At 37.0% G+C, this 18,538-nt stretch overlaps 1 long non-coding RNA gene across 1 annotated transcript; it reads left to right on the top strand.

Moving 5' to 3' along the window:
• Positions 1–9,970: 9,970 nt before the first annotated feature.
• On the top strand, positions 9,971–11,918 carry LOC145109817 (uncharacterized). The gene is made up of 3 exons (XR_013709230.1): positions 9,971–10,230; positions 10,321–10,405; positions 11,758–11,918. It is a non-coding gene; the product is annotated as an uncharacterized LOC145109817 (long non-coding RNA).
• The last annotated feature ends 6,620 nt before the right edge of the window (positions 11,919–18,538 follow it).

The raw sequence follows: 18,538 nt of genomic DNA, 5'->3' as shown, positions 1-18,538 counted from the left end.
CTTGTATTAGTGTGTATTTTCCCAAGTGAGACTCTCATTAACTAAATAAAGTTTATACATTAATGAATACGTGAGACGTTCACAAAGTAAATGTAATAGGGAAAATAATGTTTTACCTCAGCAGTGACACTGCTGGCTATAAAGTAATAAAATACAGACTCCAGGTAGTATTAAATGGACAATACACCTCGGGGAGTCTTAAGTAATAAATACAGACTCCAGGTAGTATTAAATGTACAATACACCTCGGGGAGTCTAAAATAGCCTTTAGTCCTAAGTCGGTTAACTAAAGGTTTAATGTGAACTCGTATGTAACTGAGAAGATATGTTATTATATTTTATCACCTCGTGTCTGCTAACCCAGATACGTGTAATCGTACTAAAGTTAACGCAAACTCGGAAAGATATATTATTAAGTTCGTCACCTCGTGCCTACTAGTCCTGGTACGTGAACTCGTACCAGTGTCAATGCAAACCCGGAAAGATATATTAATGTGATTTTTCCCGGTACTTAGTATGGTGCGCTTTTCCCTGGTACTTAGTGTACTTTTCCCTGGTACTAGGTATGCTTTTCCCTGGTACTAGGTGTGCTCTTCCCTGGTACTTAGTATGGTATGTTTCTCTCTATACTAGTTATAGTATGTTTCCCTTTTGTACTTGTTATAATATGTGTAGGGTTTCAAAGTACTCCATGGATGATGGCAATGGGCCCCCTTGATGAAGTGTAGGTTAAAAGCCCAAGACTTGTCTTTTCCCTATAAATAGTCATGTATTATTCATAATTAGGGTTAAGAGTGAGGCAAAATGTAGCCGCCACATTGTGAGGTTTCTTGTAGAGTTAGATTCTTATTCCTTAAAGTGTAATCTGTTCCTCATAATTGAATAAATCGAGTGATCATTCGACATATCTTTATTATTTGTGTTTGTTCTTATTTTCCGCATCTTGTTCATCAAATCACAATTAGGGTTTTATCCCAACAAGTGGTATCAGATGCGGGTGTTTGAAGATCTATTGATTTTTGAAGTATCGGTTCTTGATTTGATGATTTTCTGCACAAGTTATTGAAGATTATTGGTGTTTTGGCGTTTTGGAATCAAAATTCTTGTTCAAGCTACTGTTCTCGAATTTCTATTATTCATCTGGGTATAATTTCGATCCAACTCTCTTTTCATTCTTAATTTGTTTCTAGCTCTGATCTGGTTTATTCAGTCGATCGTGGCCCGATTGTTTTTTATCTATATTCATTCAGCCGATATACTATTCTTGAGTGCATCTTTTATCGATTACTGTTCATTTGTTCCATTCATTGGGCTCACTGTGTTCATTTACTCATCGTGTAGCCCACATAGTTGTTGAGATCGTAAGTTCTGAATCCGTAAGTCAAAATCTTTTATTCAAACAAAGTATTCAATCTCACGTCGATTAAGCGTTCTTAGATTTCATTATTCTCGATTTTTGTTTGGATCGCCAGTCGCTTTGTTCTTGTTCCTGTGTTTTGTTCTTAACATCAATTTTGTTTAACGATTGATAATGATTTTTCTGAAAGTGAACCATCCCTTGTTATCATCGACTGAGATATGGATCCAGAATTGTTCTTCGATGTTATTGGGTATTCTTGTTGATAAATTGTTTTTTTTTAATCGATGATGAACAGACAAAGAACAGATGGAGTTTGTACTGTTTTTTGATTGAATGTGATGTTTAATCTGGAAATCGATCTGAAATTGTGTTGAGGAAAATATATTTTGTTGTTTGGCGTTAATTGTTGTCGATGATCAATGCCAAAAGTCAAAATTGGAATTATGGATTTTTTTTGAACGGTGTTCTCCTCTGTGATTGTGATTGGAAAGCAGTCGGGTTTGTTCAAATGAATGTAAAACGACGTTGAGGTTACAATTGGCTTCTCCGAATTTCAAACCAATGGTTTCACAATTACGTGCTTTGCATATTGTATGGTCTCGTATATGAAATAGGTCTCAATTTTGATCTCGCAATTGATCTTTACTTTGCTTGCGTCGATGTTGACTGGGTCTCACAAGCAATTTCCTTCTCGCAAGATTTTCGTAATTAGAACATATGGCTTTCGGAATTGGTACTCATTCAGAATCGGAATTAAACATATTGCTCGGAATTGGAACTCGGGTCTCGCAATCGGAACTTAAATCAATAGGATCATTTGTTCAGAACTTGCTCTCGGAATTAGATCAAATCTCCAATCTCGGAAATTGATCTCAAGTGGATTGGCATGATTCGGAACGAGAGGGTTGCTCGGAATCGGAAAAGTTGATTGGAATTATTTGGCATTCGACACTATCAACAAATTTTCTTTTCGGAATCGGAGTTCTTGTTTGACGAATCGATGTTGCTGTTTGCTTTTATTCGTTCCAATTGGGAAGATGACTGCATTTTACACATTTGGTCCCTGTAACTTCACCAACATGGCGGTTTTAATTTAATTTCCAGAATTTGTTACAAATCAAAGGGAAAATGATGCAAAATTTCTATTTAAGTCCCTGACTTTTAGCAAATGACAGTTTATGGCCAAGATTCATAATTGTTTGCAAATTTAAGGGCTGATGAACATACTTGGGTTTTTAATGCACATATTTTTTGTGAATAGTAATTTATGGATTCCAACAAGTCTTGGCGGTTCCGAAGGTCGTTTTTCGCGATAACGTCAAATTTTTTCGACTATTTCGGATTTTAAACTTCATTGTTTATTCCATTTTGTCGCGGGGGAGCATAGTAATTATTTATCCATTCAAGATCATTCTCATGACCATTTGAAGGCTTTATAATCACGTTTTTGATCATAAATCGGGGGAGAATTTGGTATGGCCATTCGAAATTGGATTTGTGACTTTTCAAATTTGAAGATTTTTGATAAAGCTTGTGGTAGAATTATGAAGGTAGCTTTTACAGTAGCAGTTATTCATCGAGCTCTTCTAAAGCTTTTGCGGAAAAGTATCCTTTACAGTAGCAGTTCTTCATCGAGCTCTTCTAAGAACTTGTTATATCTCTGACTTCTAGTATTTTCTCAATCAAGTGGCGTTACGAAGTTTAAAATTTGGGTTGTTACATGATAATTTTTGGTGGCTTATATCATTAGCTTATTTGAAGATCATTGTGACTTGGAGGGGGAGCTCTTCAAAGACAAGAAGTGATTTGGTTTCTTTGTTCTGAAATGGGGTTTTATGGTGGGTTTGGCTTTATTGAAGATCTTTGGGATTATATCAGAAAATGAAGTTTAAAAACATTACTTCAGTGCTTGATTTTTATATATATCCTAGAACCCGTGTTGAAGACTATTGAAGAATCAAAATTTCGTGGATTGCTTCAAATATACCTCGTTGCAAGATCTTTTCTTATTCGATAGATGCTTGTTTTGGAAGTTAAAGCATTGTCATCCATTCCATACTATGAGAGGGAGATTGTAGGGTTTCAAAGTACTCCATGGATGATGGCAATGGGCCCCCTTGATGAAGTGTAGGTTAAAAGCCCAAGACTTGTCTTTTCCCTATAAATAGTCATGTATTATTCATAATTAGGGTTAAGAGTGAGGCAAAATGTAGCCGCCACATTGTGAGGTTTCTTGTAGAGTTAGATTCTTATTCCTTAAAGTGTAATATGTTCCTCATAATTGAATAAGTCGAGTGATCATTCGACATATCTTCATTATTTGTGTTTGTTCTTATTTTCCGCATCTAGTTCATCAAATCACAATTAGGGTTTTATCCCAACATTATGTTCTACTCTGTACTTGTTATAGTATGTTCTACTCTGTACTTGTTATAGTATGTTTCTCTATGTATCTGTTATAGTATGAACTGAACCCTTAAACTATACCTATTATAGTTTACTAGTAATGTACTTGAACTGTTGTTAGAAATACTTATTTTACCACCAAGTTACACTTGTACTTTAAAAACAGAGTTTTGTTAAACTATAAAGTAGCATAACTTGAAAAGAGTTTTTGAACTGATTTGATAACTTAGAAATGACATATGTAATCTTTTGAAAATGCTTACTAACAAACATTTACACAATTATCATTGTGTTCAACTTGTATGCCCCCCCTTAAAACATTTAAAGCAGTTGAAAGATTCATTACGGGGTATGAACTTACCTGACGTGGGTGATTCACGAATACTCGTGTAAGGATGAGAAGTTCCACGAATGAAGTTCCGAGACACAACAAGTCCTAAATGACATACATTGGCATATATTTACATAAATATAGTGCTTGGAAGCAACCAAATGCAAGGAAACACCTCACGGGACTTGGAAACACTTTGACCAAGTGTTGGAATCACATGTGATTCTCCTAAAGGGTGTTTAAGGCCATGGCTTGGTGTTTACGGCCAAGGGAGTTTACGGTCGTAAACTCATGGTCAAAGATGCATTTGAGGGTGTTTGAAGGCTAAAGGAAGCTTGAGGGAATTTTGCTCTACAAAACGATGTGAAAGACCCACTCAATGGAGAGTGTTGAGGAGTTTACGGCCCAGGGGAGTTTACTCCTGGCCGTAAACTCTCTAAATGGTCACATTTAGGGTCTTAAAGGTAAGGGGTCTCATGGGTTCAAGTGTTCTAAGGCTTAGCAAGGGTCTAGGAGTGTTTAAGGTCCAAGACTTGACCATAAATGGAGTTTACGGCCAAGTGTGTTTACTTTTGGGCCGTAAACTCTCAAATGATGAGTTGGGTGATGATTCTAGGTCTTAAAAAGCACATGGGAGTGTTATAGCCTCAAATCCATGCCTTAGGAAGAGTTTATGGCCAAAATGACACCTTTATAGGAGTTTACGGCCTTGGGAGATGGCTTGGCCATAAACTCCTTTTGGTCCTTCATTCTTGATGATTTCAAGGTCCTAAGCACGAACCAAAACTGGATATCAAGTATAGGGAAGAGTACTTACGATATAGAGGCTTGAAAGGGTCGATTTTGGCCAAGAACACTAGTATGTGTTCTTGGTGTTCTTGGTGAAACAAAGAGTGGGGCTAGGAGATGAAGTGTAACAACAAATCAAGGAAAGAACACTTACATTTTTTATGATCTAAGATGATGAACTCGATGATACTTGAGAGGATTTGGAGTGTTCTTAAGGTTGGAATGTGAGAAATGGCTGAAAATGATCAAGGGCCACATATTTACTCTTGAGTTTACGGCCACATGAGTTTACAGCCGTAAACTCATTGGAATGGTGGCCGTGAACTCCTTATAATGAGGTTAATGCTTGATTTGTTGCACAGTGTCTCCTGCAGGTACATTCTAACACTCATTCCTTAAGTGTACTAGGCTTAAACTCTTTAGAATGACCTTTAACCAGGCTAGAACTCATTACCAATGAGTCTGACACTCTATTGAGTTGACTGACTGAGCTTTAAAAGCAACAAAATTTCGGGTTGTCACAGTAACCTACTGGTGCCCCACCTGTTATCACAAGGGTGCAAGGGGGAGAAAAAGAGAAGAAAGCTCAATGAGGTAAAACTTCGAAGGTTTTGAATGAAGGCAAATATAAGTCAACAACTGTCGAAAAAGTGATACCTACTCAAGTTTTAACAAAGGTAGTATCAACTCAAATCATCACTCCAATTGTTTCGAATATCACCACAACACAAGCCATCAAAACAACAACAAAACCTATTGTGAAAGGAATTGTAATTGGTCCAACAACTGAAGGAGGGAGTTCAAGTTCTTCAAAGCCAAAGGTTTCTGAAGCTGTAAAAGATAAAGGGAAAGTGATTATGATTGAAAAATCAAAAGAAGAGAAGAAGGCTGAAATTGAAGCTGAAATGGAGAAACAAAGGCAGATACAGAGCATACTAAGACTTCGTAAAAGTGATCCACCTGGTATGGATAAGGGAGATCCAAAGAAGTTGTACAGTTATGAGAATATTGAAGCAAGAGTTGCTTACAATCACATGTATGCGTTTGAGAAAAAGCCTAAGAAAAACTATTCTATCACTAACACTGATATGAGTCAGCGTGATTTTCCGGTGAATGAAGTGATGTTTATCATGGCTCAGTACAAGATAGTTGACAAGTTCGACAACGAGGATGATTTTATTCATATGAAACTTAGGTTTCATGCGGTTGTTGGAAAAGAACCAGAAGAAATATGGTCATTAGTGAAGATCAAGAAGGTTATCAGTATAACAAAAGATGTAATGTTCGAGAATATCATACAGAATTTTCGGTATCATGTTGTAAGAGCGAACAATCAAGTATGTGATTTCTCGGTTGCTGATTTTCCTCTAATGAACCTGAATGACCTGATTGAAGTTGCATTAATTTTGAAAGACATGGAGGCTTCGCAACTTCAAGGGAGTGAGAAAGATGTATTGAGGCTTTGTCTTTCCCATATCAAAATATTCATAGACAATTACTATGATTGTCTAGCATTGACTAATGTGGAGTTAGCATCAGCAATGGGAAAGGAAATGAAATTTCTATGGAATTGTCAAAGACTCAAGCTGAACTGAAGAAATATGCTGATGGGGAGATATGCTTAAAGCCTTTTGGATTGGTCTTTGCTGGAAAAGATAAGAATGGCAAAGCTAAGAGGTTTTTATTCCAGTCTTCAGAGATAGAAAGATATACTACTTCGCAATATACGAACTTCATTGTTAGTAGGAATAATTGCAAGAAGAACAATGATGGAGATAAAGTTGAGTTAAAGAAGATAGTGACATGGTACTCGGAGATACGAAGGATGATGCACTTTGTTGCACAGATTCTCACGAATTGAGAAATTCGACATGATTACAAAGGGGGAGATTGTAGAGTCGAAATATCTTGTAATATGTTGAAGTCTGTGTATTTGTCACTTTCTTATGTTTTCTATGTATTTGCTAAGGCATATTTTTAATGAAGCGTAATGTCTAGCCTTAGTATTTTTTGTACTTTCAGCCTCCTATAAATAGGAGCTGAACATTGAATTGATAGTAGAGTTTTCCATGTTTTACTGTCAGTTTTGTACTCTTGTTCTCTGAAAGTAATATGAGCTAAACCAGACCTTATTTACTTCTTGTGTTCATCTTTTACTCTTATTTGATTCTCATACTCGATCAAACACAACTACACTTAGGGATCGTTGCAGATGGTACTATTATAAGGATTTCTCCGCAATACATGTCAGTAGTTTCCTTTCTATTTTCATTCATAAGGATTTTTCCTAAGAAATAGGCATGAATTCTTTCATAGTCTGTGTTCTATAGGACTGTTAAATAGGCATGAATTCCATCGATTCCTTTATTCCATAAAATTGGTACGAAGATCATCATTGCATGTGTTTATCTAACAAGCATGAAGTCCATTGCTACATGTGTTTCTCTAATAGGCACGAAGTACATCATTGCCTATGTTCTTACAGTACTGTCATCAATTAGTCTGGTGCTTGTCACATATACTCTTCTAAGTGACCTAGTACCATTCCTAAAGTTGTGGCATCCTATCCTTGTCTACATCTTTCATTATACTATGGAATCTAATCTTTCATCATACTATGACATCTTTTACTACCATTGGTTGCCCAATGTATTATATTTATAAAATACAGATACGGTATATATATATATATATATATATATATATATATGTATATATATATATATATATATGTGTGTGTGTTTATATATATATATATATATATATATATATATATATATATATATATATATATATATTGTTGGATTAGTGTCTAAGTCCATAACTAAAATTGGTATGTACTTGACCCGATTTGGCATGGTCCATAACAGTTATATATGGATAGTCTTTTGAGAATAGTATGTTTGTGATTTATATTAATATATTATAAGTTCTGATATATTAATATAGAATCATATTATTTAATTATTAATGATCAAGAATTAATTTAGAATTATTTTAGTGATCAAAAGGAACTAATTAAATATGGACTCTTATATATATATATATATATATATATATATATATATATATATATATATATATATATATATATATATATATATGGAATGGGCCAAGTTCATTTAGGTTGGGCTAAGCTTTCATGGATAGTCCATGGAGTATTTAACCCATGGATCCTATGGAACTGAAAGGTCATGGGTATTAGGGTTTACATGGATGAAACCTTAATCCTCCATACTATATAAAGAGGTCTTTGGCACAAGAAATGGCACTAGTGTGTGGATACAAGAATGAGCCGATTTCTAGTGTGCATTCTATTCTCTCAAGTTTTCCAAGGTGGTTTTGGTGATTTGTGATTCCACTTGAGGCTTCCACACTATTGGGGCTAAGCTCTTAAAGATCAAGACTTCAAGCTCCATCATTAAGGTATGTTATCTAACTAGGTTTTTGTAGTATAGTTGCTTCACATTATGCTAGTTAGGATGAAACCTTGGAATATTGAATATTTGCATGTGTAATAGAGAAAACATAGATCCAAGGTTTAGAGGGTTGCATGTACACCATAGGAGTGTTAGAATGCCCAAAACCCATCAGTGGTATCAGAGCCTAGGGTTGTTTTCTTTTATACTTGATGCAAATTGCTGAAAATCAAAGTTTGTATGACGTCTGGTCAGCTGACTCGTTGAGTCCATTAAGGGACTCGACGAGTCCATGCCTAATTCATCCAACTCATCGAGTTGGTTCATGCACTCGACGAGTTGGACACCCTGACAGCATATCTTCGATTTTTAAGGCTGGAATTGGTCTAGAATCATTACCTTAAACTGTTTTGGACTTATAAAACTTGTTTTTGATGTGGTAATTATTATGGTAAACCAATTTCAAGGTTGTTATCAAAATTTCAAGTTTTATGTGTGTTTATGTAATTCTTGAAATTGTTGATATGATTGTTCATACACTTATGAGTTTTGGTAGATCATAGGAATTATTTGTAAATTGGTTGTTAGTTAATTCTTGATCTAAATGTATTTTAATGGAGTCCATAATTTTTCCTCAAGTTATGGATTACCAAAAAAAACATTTCTTTTAAAGATTCATTAAAATGCATAGGTTACAAAATTGAAGAGTTTTTTTGTTTTATGAACTCCATGACTTGTCCTCAAGTTATGGATGTTCAAGAGTCTCTTCATTAAAGTTTTTAAAACCTTAATTAAACTCATAAGTTATGAAAATCCAAAAGTGTGACAACCGTCAAATTTCGGTCAATTCAAAGTCAACAAGTCAAACCGGTCAACTCCAATAACCCTTGTATGCTAGGGCTTACGTTATGTAATCACTATACAATTCGCTATTTTAATGAGAAATCATCATTTGGAAAGTTCATGTGTTTGATTTTCCTTAGCCTTAACAATGCTAAACAACAAACCAAAGCGATAAAACACTATTGCACAATCATCGGGATTGTGTAAGACACTAAATCATGGCTTAACGGGGTTTATGGACCTTTCGTTGCGAAGCCGGACACTCAAAAAGATCACAAACGAAACCTCTCACAATCTCTTTCACTCAACCTCTCTCTATTAAAATCTCTCCCAAATCTCTCCCGAATCTCTCCCAAATCTCTCTCAAAAGTTCCTTTAATTTTTTGTAATCATTCGGGCCATCCCGACCCTTAACTGGGTCAAAAACCACTTGAAACGGGGTAAAAACGGGTAAAATAGGCTTAAGGACCCAAAACTGAAGCTTCAGGACCGAAGTCCCTGTCATAAAGGAAGACGACACACATTTGTCTGTCGTAAACTTACGACTCGCGTGTTTAGGACACGCAATGAGTATCAAGGAAGCCCCTGTCATAAAAGAAGACGACATGCATGTTTGCGTGTCATAATTTTTCCGGTTTTTCGACTACGACTTCGTTTTAACTCCGTTTTTCATTATTTTAACGTGGGATTTTCACCCAAAACTTTATTTTATAAACTAAGGCCCCAAAATATATAAATCTCCAGGGTTTTTATAAAAATGTATTAAAAGAATTGGTGGTTGGACTAATTATTGAGGGAATATTTGCTTTTCCTTATTTTATGACAAAAGCAAGCCACCACCACCTCACTCTATGATCATCCACTCTTTCCCACTACTCCTTGTCTCCTTAGTGGACCTTTACAACCAATCTCCAGCTCTTCCCACGTTCTAAGAGCTGGAGGATTGATCCTCTCTCCTCATTCTCCATAAAAACTCTTTCATTCTACACTTAGCAACCAAGAACACTCTCCAAAATTCTCTCATCTTTTCTCTCAACTTCAAGAACTTCAAGGCTTTCTCCAGGGATTTCTTGCTTCAATTAGTAAGTATCTTCATCATTCACATAATTATTAAACTCCATTCTACTCAAATCATTGATATCTTACACAAGTTCCATCTTATTCGGTGTTAGATTTTCGAATCATCAAGACATCTTCTTAGTGCTCTTGAGTTGAACACTTCCTCTCTCTCACTTTCATCCACTGAAACCACATAAGGTGAGTTCATACCATACATTTACATGTTTTTCTTAAGTTTTAAGGGGGGAATACAAGTAAAATCATCAAGAACACAATTAAACTTTTTCTAACAGATTGCATCAGAAAAGATGGACGTTAATCACAGACTGTTTTGGCTAACTTAAAAATTTTAGTTTTCAAAACTGTTTCAGATGCAAGTAGTTCAAACTCTTAGCTTTAAAATGACTACTTGCACACCTCCAAATGATTTTTCTACAATTAATGGTGATTTTTACAAAACTGCCTGTCATTTCAGAGGCAAACCCCGACCAGTCTGTGATTATGAACATTTTCACCTCTGTTAGAGATCACTAAAAATCATGATAAAATTCACGAACAAACTAGACTCGTATTCCAAACTCTCAAAATTTGCGGATTTGGATTTAGAGCTGTGATGAGTTTTCTATAAATTTTCTAAGAACGGTAACAGAAACTGTTTTTAACGAAAAGTTGCTGTTAATTTCATTTCATCTTGTAACATGTTGAGCAAGGTGTATATCTTTATGTGACTATATGTTACTGCAATATATGACATTTTATCTTAATATTTAGACACACATCAGTTTACAGATGGATTTGGTCATATAAAATATAAAGAATAACAAGTGATTATAATCAAAGTACAATCGATACATTCAAACATTAAATAAACTATTTTGAATATAGTTTGCATACATTACCACGTACTACCCTTGGTTGATAAACTATAATAGGTATAGTTTATGATACATTACATAACACATACATTTAAAAAGGGTACATTTATACAAAGGATATTTTCATTAAGCAAGGTACGGCCATACGGTACCAAGTTTTCATAACACGAAATTCCGTTAATGACTTTGTGAGACAATTACTTCAAATTACCATTAAGTCCTGTATTGTAACCAGAGTCTCCTTGAGGGAGAGCGTGATACTTGTGTATAGATCTATATTGGGTTTGACAAACCCACACCTAAACTGCATGCAACAGTTAGACCGATAGGTCTGGGGTGACAAATGTCATAACATTTCCGACGCCCGAAGAACGTCGTTTTAGGCAACCTTGGTCATAGTATGGTTATAATAAACTCACATAAAGTATTAACAAACATTGGAATTTACGGGAACTTCATTAAAATTTAACGAGTTTATGTCGATTTAAACTTGCATTGTTTTACTATAAATATGACAAATTACTTGTACATTTCGGTCTTTGGGTTTTAAGACTACATTTACACATTAAGGAAAATATTGGATTTTTCTAACACAAATACTACTTTTACAAATGAAAAGCTTATGAACTCACCAACCTTTGTGTTGACACTTTTTCAAACAACTTGTATTCTCAGGAAATCATTAAACAGGTAATCAAGTGCTTTTGAGGATGGGACGCTAAGGCGTCTACTATTTCATATTTTATCAACATATTGTAATTGATTCGTAAACATGTAATTCATACAATGATGTAATATTTTTTCAATTATATATATGTTGGTTGTGTTTGCTTGAATTACTATTACAATTGCTGTTATGATACTATACATGAAGTCCTCCACCCCCGGACGTTTCCGCCATCCTTGGTTTGGGGGTGTGACAAAAAGTTTTTTAATAGTTCAAAACTTGCCCTCAAGTTTTGGAATTTGTAAAGTCTCACACACACTTTAATTCCAAACCCTAGAGTTTTAAAAGTTAAAATTCAACCCTTATACTTTATGGTATTATAAGTTAATAATATATATATATATATATATATATATATATATATATATATATATATATGTGTATATATATATATGTGTATGTGTGTGTGTGTGTGTGTATAAGAGCAAGTCAGTCTTACCGTTAGTAGGCCTCATTCACGAAGTCGGTCTATACGGGGGGGGGGGGGGGGGGGGGGGGGGGTATAAGGTTACGGCCTATAAAATGGCAGTTTAATGGGTGTCCACTCTCACCCATCGCTTCCTTGACTGGTGGAGGGTCATTAGCCGAACGGGTAGGACAAGGACTATAATTTTTCATTATAAGTATAATGATAAATATAAAGTAACTAAACCTTTTATAAATTCCCAATCTTAGTTACTTTAGGAAAATGTGAATTTGGTGCTAACCCATGAAATTACACTTTGCACTTTGCTTAAGTCGTTAGTGGAGCGCGTGTGGTTAACCAGCACGCTAACTTGGATTTAACAAGGTAGGCAAAGGGTAACTTAATGTTTATCATAGGATCGGTGGAGCGCATGTGGTTAACCGGCACATCGATTAAGTGATAAATATTAAGGGTACCAAGTATATTTGCACGGTTATTCACACCTTGTTTTGTGATCCTAGGCATCACAGTCACAAAACTTGAGAGGGCACAATGGAGATTGAAACATGCCATTGAAAAGTTCAATGAATCTCAAAAGATCTAGGAGTTTCAAATCCAATTAAAACCTAATATTTCTATTTCGTTTTTCATGTTGGAAACTGGTGGATCGTTATTCGCCTACCTTCAAATATTTTATAGCTTGGATTACGGCATCCCTCTTCCAAGTTATATGTTACATCCCCATTTTCACGGCCAGAAAAAACCTATTTTGTTTATGCTTGTTTGAAAATCAGAGTAACATTTTAAATAAAAGTGTTGCGGAATTTGTCCCAAAACAAAATATGATAAAGATTTATCAAAAGAATTTCCAAAGAAATGTATTTCATTAAAAGACTCGGGATGTCATGTTCGATACAGATCAAAAGCATAAACAGTACAACATAAGCCTTACTACATTATTTCGTATTTACAGGCCTATAATCCCTTATCTCTCATCCAAACATCTATGCTCATGCGCCACTACCTGTAATATAAGAAACTGAGTGGGTCAGGCTTGGGAACCTGGTGAGCACATAGGGTTTTCAACCCACAATAAATAAGTTTATTAACTTTATAGTCTGTGGGTCAGGCTTGGGAGCCTGCTAGCGTTCCACTAGGCTGTCTAGAATAGTCCGTGGTCGTCATCTATACTCCGCTAGATGACTGGATCATCAATAACATCTATAACGAGGCCTCTCATTATTTTATTTTGTCACACAGCAACTATTACATCTACCCATGTTTTACCCAACACATTTTGTAGATATAAAATACATATACAGTTTAAAACATGTATAAAATCGTTCATCCAGCATAGATAGCAAGTATACAGATAATATGCACACACAGCACGTAATTTATATAAAATACTTCATATCTATGTGTAAGCTGAAAGTAACTATGCACTCACCTGAAAGGTGGTGACTCTGTACTCGAACAGCGCTTCGTTATCTCAAAATAATTTTCCCTCGACAAAACCTAGTATCAATACCACTAGGGTTTAGTCTAACGCTAACCGCGACTAATTAATAGTCTAGCTATTATTATTATATAAGTGTTAAACAACACTCTATATAACTCATAATAATAGCCCAAATAATTATTTTAAGGTCCTAATAATGTTACTATAATTAATTAGAAGCTATATTAAAAATTGCGTAGGCGTAGCTCACTTACAGCGGGTTTTCTTAAAAACCGGGCTTTGCTCGGAGCAGCGCTTCCGAACCGAAAGACCCTTTTTCTCGGGGCTCCGGGAGCCTCGGGGCTTCCTTCGGGTGCTAGGGGGGTTTCCTAGGGTTTAGGAGGGTTGGAATGGGTTAGAGAGAGAAAGTATTTAGAGAGAGAAGTGGAAATGTGTGAAAAATCCGAGAGATTTGGCACCTATTTATAGGGTCAGCAGCTTCGGACTACGCTGCGCGTTCAGCAGCACTACGCTGGGCGTAGTTCGGATGAGGATCCAGCTTCGTCCAGCTGTCTCGCACTTCGGAACCGGATAAGACCAGAGTACGCGGGGCGTAGGCGAAGGATGACGCGTCGTTCATCGGATGCGAGGCTTGATCATCATCGGACGGCCTAGATGTTGCCACGTCAGTAAATCTCGCATCAGTTTCGCAACTTGCACACTCAACTTCTAAATTTTGTATCTTTCGCATACGAGCTCCGTTTTTTACGTTCTTTATATCCACGCGTAGGCGGGAATGTACTCTACAACTTTTGTTTAGACTCATTTGGCTAATTTTGACGTTATTTTAAAAGTTATATTATTAACAGGCCGGGACAGGATTGGTCCGTTAAAAATCCATAACTTCTTCATCCGACGTCCGTTTTCGTCTGTCTTTTTATCGTTACGCTACTATTAACAAGATATTCGATTCTCGTATAGGTTGTGTCGGCTAAAATCCGCTCGATCTAATACTCAAACTTCGGGTTGTATACTGCTAAACCGAAACTTCGAAAAATCATAACTTCCTCATACGAAGTCAGATTTGGGCGTTCTTTTTATGGACGCTCTTGGTTTAACATATTTTACGACTTTCGTTTAGGTCTCTAAGGCTAAAACTTGATCTATAGTAAATTCACTATTTACGCTTCCCGGTGTCGCGCCGGTTCCGTCGCGAAACTTCGACGGGTCATAACTTCTTCGTTATAACTCGGATTTCGTCGTTCTTTATATCCTCGGAATCCTTGTTTCGACCACTACAACTTTATGTAAAGATATCGGGCTTATCTCACACTTTAATTTTGACGCTTATTTTTATTCTTTATTAATTATACCTTTATAATTAAATTATAAGCACACAAATACACATAACTCACATAGTATTCAAATATTTCATCTTTATTACATCAAAAATAGTTACAATAGTTGACCTAGACTATTACATCATCTAAAATGCTTAGCCCTGAAACACGGGCGTTACAATTCTCTCCCCCTTAGGATGATTTCGTCCCGGAATCATGCATCAACAAACAAATGTGGGTAGCGACTCATCATGTCACTTTCTGTTTCCCAAGTGAGATTTGGCCCATTCGAATGTTTCGATCGGACTAGCACTACGTCGACCATGTTGCGTCGTAACTTCTTAGTCTTACGGTCAACAATTGTCTCGGGATCTTCGATCAGCCTCTTATTCTCATCCATTCTTAACTCTGAGATTGGAATTATGTCGGGAACTTCTCCCGTGAATTTCCTCAGATAACACACATAGAAGGTGTTATGAATATCATCTAGTTCTTCGGGTAATCCGAGCTTGTAAGCTTGGTTCCCAATCTTCTGAAGAACTTTGAACGGTCCAATAAACCTTGGACTCAACTTTTCTCGTTTTCCGAATCTTATAAGTCCCTTCCACAGTGAGACTTTAAGCAAAACTGAATCTCCAACTTCAAAGGTCATTGGTCGTCTTTTCTTGTCAGCATAGCTCTTCTGACGATCCTGAGCTGCTAACATTATTTCCCTAATTACCTTCAGCTTTTCAGCAGTCTCATGGACTATCTCGGGGCCCATAAACTGCTTTTCTCCGGCCTCAAGCCAACAATACGGCGTACGACACTTCTATCCGTACAAAGCTTGGTAAGGTGCCATCTTGATGCTCGAGTGGAAACTTATGTTGTAGGAAAATTCTACTAGAGGTAAGTGCTCGTCCCAGTTCCCTTGGAACTCGAGGGTACATGCTCTCAGCATATCTTCTAGTGTCTGAATCGTTCTTTCGCTCTGACCATCAGTTTGTGGATGGTAAGCTGTACTCAAACACAACTTCGTACCCAATTCCTCTTGTAGACTTCTCCAGAACCTTGATGTGAAACGACTATCACGATCTGATACAATCGTAAGAGGAACACGGTGAAGTCTTACTATCTCCTTCACGTAAGCATTTGCGAGCTTATCCATAGACCACCTTTCGTTGGCAGCTATGAAGTGTGCACTCTTTGTGAAACGATCCACGACTATCCAAATCATGTCGTGACCGCTCTTCGTCCTGGGTAGTTTAGTCACAAAATCCATGGTGATGTCTTCCCATTTACCCATGGGTACAGGTAAAGGTTCTAAACTCCCATATGGTTTCTAATGTTGTGCCTTAACTCTCGCACATGTTACACACTCGGCCACATACTTCACAACATCGAGCTTCATCGTCGGCCACCAGTAGTAGGGTTTTAGGTCCCTACACATTTTAGTGCTACCGGGATGAATTGAGTACATGGTCTTGTACGCTTCTTCCATCAGAAGTTCTCTTACTCATCATGTCTTAGGTACCCAAATCCGATCTTGGAATACCTTCAGTCCTTGACTGTTTGTACCGAACACTAACGTTTTACCCAAACATTCTTCCTTTCGGTTATTCTTCTCTAAAGCTTCTTCCTGAGCTTTCTTTATGCTTTCCACAATAATCGAGACAACTTCTATTCTCAACGCTCTTCGCCTTTTCCTTTCAAGGTTCACTTTCCGACTGAGAGCATCAGCAACAACATTTACTTTATCGGGGTGGTAAAGTATCTCACAATCGTATTCCTTGAGTAATTCTAGCCAGCGTCGTTGTCTCATGTTCAATTCTTTCTGATTAAAGAGATACTAGAGACTCTTATGATCAGTGAAAAGCTTGCACTTCGTGCCATAGAGGTAATGCCTCCATATCTTTAAGGCGAATACTACCGCTTCCAACTCCAAATCATGAGTGGGGTAGTTCTTTTCGTGCTCTTTCAATTGTCGAGAGGCATATGCTATCACCTTTTCTCTTTGGGTCAGAACACAACCCAACTCGACTCCAGATGCGTCACTGTAGACTGCGAAGTCTTCGACTCCATCGGGTAGAGAAAGAATTGGTGCTTCACATAACTTCTTCTTTAGCTTCTCGAATGCCTCTTCGTGTTTCTCATTCCACGTATATGTAGCTCCTTTGTGGGTCAAAGCTTTCAATGGAGCAGCTATCGAAGAAAAGCCTTGGATAAATCGTCGGTAATATCCGGCTAATCGCAAAAAGCTTCGAATCTCCGTGGGACTTTTCGGTCGTTCCCACTTTATTACAGCTTCGATCTTTGCTGGGTCAACCATTATCCCTTCTTGGTTAACCACATGACCCAAGAATTGGACTTCCTGGATCCAAAAATCACACTTGGAGAACTTTGCATATACCTTCTCCTTCTTCAGCACTTCTAATACCTTCCGTAGATGCTTGCCATGCTCCTCTTGGCTTTTCGAGTAGATCAGAATGTCATCGATGAACACTATCATGGATTTATCGAGGAATGGTTTACAAACCATGTTCATGAAATCCATGAATGCTACTGGAGCATTGGTTAGTCCAAATGACATAATTAAGAACTCGTAGTGTCCATATCTCGTTCTAAATGCAATCTTCTCAATATCCTGATCTCTCACCTTCAGCTGATGATATCCTGACCTAAGATCGATCTTTAAGAAATAGCTCGAACCTTGCATCTGATCGAATAGGTCATCAATCCTCAGCAATGGGTACTTGTTCTTTACCGTTGCCTTGTTCAGCTCTCTGTAGTCTATACACATTCTCATGCTTTCTGTCTTTCTTCTTTACGAATAGCACCGGAGCTCCCCAGGGTGATGAACTAGGTAAAATGAAACCGTTGTCCAACAGCTCCTGAAGTTGCGTCATGAGCTCCTTCATCTCTGTCGGTGCCAATCGGTAAGGTGCCTTTGCTATCGGTGTTGTACCTGGTAACAAGTCTATCCGAAACTCCACTTGTCTATCAGGTGGTAATCCGGGAAGATCTTCGGGAAAGACTTCCGGATAATCACACACAACCGGTATATTCTGCACCTCTTTTTGTTCCTTCTTAGCATCGATTACGAATGCCAAGTATGATGCACATCCCTTGGACAAACATTTTCTGGCTTTCATCAGGGAGATTATTCCAGAATTTACTCGGTGTTTGTCCCCGTACACCATAAATGACTCTTTTCCGGGTGGGTTTACGCTTACTATCTGTTGGGTTATGAGCATTCTAACACTCCTAAGTGTACATGCAACCCTAAATACCTTGGATCTATGTTTTCTCTATTATACATACAATTATGAACATCCAAGGTATTATCCTAATCTAGCATACAAAATAATAAATATAACAAGATAGAATACATACCTCTTTGATGTAGAATGTCTTCATGAAGCTTGAGTGCCTAGTGCCCCAAGTGTGACACCTCAAATGGTTCACACAACACCAAATACACTTGGAATAACTTGAGAGAAACTTGAACACTCCTTGAAATCGTCTAGCCCTCACACTCACACATTAGTGCACGATTTCTTGAG

Source organism: Lactuca virosa, chromosome 4 (genome assembly GCF_052849685.1).
Source record: "Lactuca virosa cultivar CGN04683 chromosome 4, Lactuca_virosa_CGN04683_v6, whole genome shotgun sequence".
NCBI lineage: Eukaryota > Viridiplantae > Streptophyta > Magnoliopsida > Asterales > Asteraceae > Lactuca > Lactuca virosa.
The sequence above is the reverse complement of the archived record's forward strand: the minus strand, read 5'-3'. Positions and strand labels throughout refer to the sequence as shown.